This window comes from Halyomorpha halys, unplaced genomic scaffold, assembly GCF_000696795.3.
Source record: "Halyomorpha halys isolate HHAL.00 unplaced genomic scaffold, Hhal_1.1 Scaffold81.1, whole genome shotgun sequence".
Lineage (NCBI taxonomy): Eukaryota > Metazoa > Arthropoda > Insecta > Hemiptera > Pentatomidae > Halyomorpha > Halyomorpha halys.
The window spans coordinates 453,555-458,968 of record NW_027115240.1 but is presented as its reverse complement, the minus strand read 5'-3'; the positions used below and the strand labels follow the sequence as shown (position 1 = coordinate 458,968).

The following is a 5,414-nucleotide window of genomic DNA, read 5'->3' as shown; positions in this document are numbered from 1 at the left end:
ATATTTTTTTTTTTATTTGTTTATTTATTTTTATTCTTATGTTATTTTATTTTAGTATAAATGCAATAGGTTATCACTATTACTAATTTCCATGGCAGATTGAAATATTTATCAATAAAAAAAAAATCACTTAAAAGTTCAATTCTGGTTAATTTATTTCTGATTAAAAGAGCTAATTGTTAAATACATTTATGCATGTGTATGTATAACGTATACATATATAAATAATAACTTTTCAAATTTCAACAGTATTTATTTTCGCTTTGAAGTACTATGTAATGTATTGGATTTTCAGCCCATTCCAAGACTGAATGGCTGACATCATTTAAAATAATTATCAACCAATTATTCATTTAAAGATATTGCAACAATTATTTATTCATCAAAAGTATAAAAAGTGACATTTAAATCCTGATAAAAATGGGGATGTGTCAACTGTGTACTACAAGGTGACGGGGTTTCAACTTGTTGCGCAGAAAGAACCAAGTGGAAATAACCAAGAAATGATTCAATGCTTGTTGTGCAATCTGCATCATGCACAATCGCATGCTTATGTAATTTCATTTGATGCATTAAGAAATTAAACCTTCCCATCTCCATTCACTACTATTGTATTATTAAATTACCGCAAAGAAATTCAAATTGACTAAAAAAAAAAAATGAAATGAAGGGATAACAAATATGTCCCGCGTTTTTCGTTAAGCGAATAGTAAAAACCATTATGTACACTTACTCACATTAAACATGACAACAAAGTATCATACATTAAGGATATGAAAAAATATTTAGAGAAAAATAGAGAACAAATAAAAAAAAAATGTTTAGCGATTTTTCAAAACTTGTACGCTATATACATTATTATAAGGTGAAGAAATTTTATTGAATGCATAACTTGAATTAATTATGAATCTTGTGTAGTTTCCTTGAAAATTTGTACTTAACATAGTTACTTATAATCCTTGGAAAAATCATTTTTAAAAATTAATTTTTAAAGTCTTGTTAGTTAATCAACATGATTTTCATAATTCTGTGTGCGTGGGCCCATATGTCGGTGGGAAGTTTTATTCTCCTATTATTAAAATAATACTATAGAATATTATTTTATTTAATACACTTTGAAATAGTATTATGGAATTAAAATGATTACAGCGTGTAACAAATAAAATATAATCAATTTTAAATTACAGAGAGGAAAGCATTTGTAATATTAAATAATAATTCCATCATGTATGTTTAATTCCATATTCTGGAGAAGATATATCCTAAACAGGATGTAAATAAGTATTACAAAAAAAAAATAAGGAACATCCTTCGAAATTCGATAAATCGATGTGTACTGTATCAAAATATCAACATACTAAATAATATAGCAATATATTTGTAAATGTTAGTTTTATCAATGTTATAAATTTTTAAGTATATTTGATGTTTTTGTAGAATTTATTTTACAGAACGGGACATCAAATTAATAAATATTAATATAACATTTTTTTTAATGTGTTTTATCTGTTATGAAAAAATATGTTTTTGTGATTTTTTTAAACATTTAAAATATAACAATATTTTGAGTTTCTGAATCCATATTCATATACATGAAAGTATATATGACTTTTAATGTCATAAAGTTTTATGAAACTTTTAATGATTAAAGTCAAATATGGAAAGAAGGAAATAAAAAAAAAATCTAACTAAAAAATATACATATATAGTTATGCATTGTACATAAATAACTCGAACATAGTTACTGCACTGCATATTTAGTTGTGCTCCGTAGAAAACATTGCATTCCCATCACTTGACAAACATAGTGTATCTCACTCCGATATATTTGTAATTTTGTTTATTATTTGTTCACATAAAGAGTGGGGGCAACTAAGGACGGTTAAAAAAATTAAATGAACATACATAAATGATATTTAGAATATTTTAAGGCATATTATAGGATTGGTGTATTGTGTATGAGGATAATTATTTTACATGCAATGGGTTTGTTGTGTTTAAAAATCAACTAAATAACGAACAATATCATTTTTAATAGTGGAATTTTTTTTTAGCGGGGAAATACAAAGTATTAAACCTTGATTTTTATGGTAAAAAAAATTAAATGGTCTCTTATAAATATGGAAATTTGAAACGATAAAAAGATGCTTTTTAAAAATAATTTCGAAGAAAACATTCAATGATTATCTTCCTTAAAGCGAGAAGTGGCTCTAAACTAGTTTGGTGTAGGAAGGTCAGAGAGTGGTTTGGAGCAGTACAGACAACTTCCATTTAAATGCATTCCAACGTTTATTGTTTTTTATTTTGAATTTGTAACTGAATATATGAGTAACATGTTTTACTTTTTGCTTTTCTTATATTATAAAATTATTCCATTTTATATGACCATTAATATGTATATATGGAATCTTTTATTATTTTTTTAATGGTCAATTTTAAAACAAAAAAAATCAAATGAAAGATTTTTTTTTTTAAAGTAGGCTAGTACAAAAAATAAATAGTCATATTTGAATCTTTAAATTAAATACTCAGATAAATTAATCTATGACAAAGTAATGTGTTTCACAGATTTATCTTCAAACTGAGTACTGGATGATTTCAAACTTATCTTTTGAAACTACATACTTATTTTTCAAGAAAAACAATAAAAGATAAGATCATTTATCACAGCTAATTTAAATGGTTTAAATATTAATTATAGTTGACTATAAAATATGGATTAGCTTTCGGCAAGCTGGAATATTGCTGAAATCCAAATATAGCCGTTAGAGAACTTGCAGAATACAATTTCTAATAAATTCCAGCTAAATATCATAACACGATTAAATATAACTCGCAATTTTATCTAACCGTCCGTTTATGTGATTACCTTTTTACGCTTCGGATACGTGCATAATTAATGTACTGGTACCGTTACGTTCAAAGGTCACGGCATGGTCGCTCTCATCTGGCAAGAACAACTGTTAGCACAAAACAAAAATGACCGAGTAAAATTCAGATAATTTTTTATTTATTTATTCGGCTTATAGTATTTTTAGATAAGATGAAAAGTGAATTGGTACAAATTTATAAATTATTTCGGTTATTTAATTTATTTTTAATTTTATTTTTGATATTAATTTTTTTTTAAATATTTATTTTTATTAAATTCTTGTATTGTTTTTTAATAATATTCGGAATAGGATAAAGTAAAAATTTTAGGTAATGTTTACGAGGGAAACTTGTCTTCCTAAAGATAGGAACTTAAGATGGGCTTACCTTTCGAGAAGATACGTCGTAATCTGTATCCTTTGTGTTATTGGTTACCGAAGACAATCCAGCATTTTGACACAAGAAACACAAAACACCCACGACACAGAGGCGGAGGAAAGGCGGGCGTAGATACTACCTGGAAGGCGACATCCCGAAGACTGGCGTGGCAGCGGAGTCACGGCTCGCCCCTCCCCACGTACGTAGACCTGGGGTGCAACCCTACAAGGACGCTACTATTCATCCAGTGTCTGACTCCCAACGAGGGACTTTCAATAGGGAGTTCTCAATAGGATCCCTACCATTAGATCCGCTGTTTTTAATTATGGTGTTATGTGGTACTAACGATGAACAATAAATTAACAAATAGATTAAAAAACATTAATAAACTATAACACGAAAGAATCCATAAACAAAACTCCAATATAATCAGACTGTTCTAAATTGTCTTCTAGGTGAACATTGAATATTATTAAACCTCTAAAGGCGATATTACAACATATTCCTACAATATAGTTATACAAATTATTCTCATTAATTAATGAGAGAAAAAAAATTCAATAATTATCTATATTTAATAAGTCTTTTTTAAATATTGATGTGAGATGTACAATTTCTGGATTACATTGATGTATCTTTTTTACTTTCACCTTCCACCTATGTTAAATCTACAGTGTGTTTCAGAATTTAGTTTCCTAACTGAAAATATAATTTAAAGATTTCAAAACAAAAAAAAATTCTCTACGAAGATATATCCGTTAAATGTTTGCTCAGGAAATCTTTACGAATAAAGATTTACATTGTTATGAATAATTTAGGTTATAATAAATAAATTAACACCTATTAAAATTACTTTATGAATGAAATTTAAACATTAACTCGTTAAGAGTGACTACTTCGAGCATTAAGACAGCCTCAGCATCTTTCTTCCACACTGTATAAGTGTTTAAAGAATTTTTTTTTTTGGGATGACATTAAGTGAAAAGTCTCTCCTAGCACAATCGACGATATTAATTCTTTATAGATGATAATTGAAACAGTGACATACACCCAGTGATGGAACTGTGGAAAAAAGATGCCGAGCCTGTCAATTATTGCTCAAGGTAATCACATTGAACAACATTTAATATGAATGTTATAGTTTATATTTAATTAATGCAGTTAGAACAAATATTAATTTATTTATTTCAACCTTAATAGTTCATAATAATGTCGTAAACATAAATGTCATACGTAACTAAAATTACAAATTTTAGGTAGGTGTATTTCTAAGATGTTAAACCAACTTATTTGTTTTTTTCGACGAACCTAAAGTGGCACTTTACAGAATAGATTTTACACTTTTTTAGGATCATATAAAAAACGACTCGAACGATTTTGATTAATGTCGGTAAATCAATGTAAAATTAAGTGATATTCAATACCAGGTAGGTCTTATGCTCATTGAAATATTCTACTATAAGAGGGCTTAAATGACAACTTGTTAAAAAATTTCCTCTAAAATATCTTTGGTTTTGTTTATTTGAAATAAATAACCAATACGGATTGTCAGCAATAATGAAGAATGATTAAATACGAAATATAAAAGAATTTGATAAATAATTAAATAAAAAAAAAGGAAAAATAAAGACTGGAGTTCAAATTCTTCTATCTGCACATATTACCTTTTTTTTCTTTAATTATTTATCAAATACTCTAATATTTAGTTTTTATCCACTTTTTATTATTGCTGAAAGTGAAAACTAGTTGCTTTTGGGCGTAAAACCCTGAGGTCATCAATGCCCATGTTTAGCGCTTTATAATTCTATTTCATTTATATTTATAATTCTATTTAACTTTATTTTTCTCTTTAAATAATTACGAAAAAAAATTTAAATAATTACTTCTTTTGGAATTTTTGATTACGTATAACAGATTTTCTGGTTTAAATCTTATTCAAAAGGCTATTCTTTTTTAAGAAAACCAAAACCATTTCCACGTTCTTTTGGTCATCATTCAGAGCATCCGATACACTCGGTCCTACTCCCAATCTACTCAAGTTCGCGGAATAGAAATGACATTTCTCATATATGTGACTGATCGTAAGTACACTGTTGCAGTATTGACATCTTGGCGGTGGCTGCTTATGATCAGATATGTAGTGAATACAAGTCATTATATATATA

General features: G+C 27.2%; 1 protein-coding gene across 5 annotated transcripts in view; it reads right to left on the bottom strand.

Moving 5' to 3' along the window:
- kek5 (kekkon 5) overlaps nucleotides 1–5,414 on the bottom strand; it is a 597,474-nt gene that overhangs the window by 147,546 nt on the left and 444,514 nt on the right. The window contains exon 1 of one of the 5 annotated variants that reach the window (XM_024358913.2): nucleotides 3,259–3,418. The exons of the other annotated variants lie outside the window; for them this stretch is intronic. The gene's annotated coding sequence lies outside the window, so the exon portion shown is untranslated. Of the gene's footprint in view, nucleotides 1–3,258; nucleotides 3,419–5,414 lie in introns of those variants that run through there. 5 annotated transcript variants of the gene reach the window in all.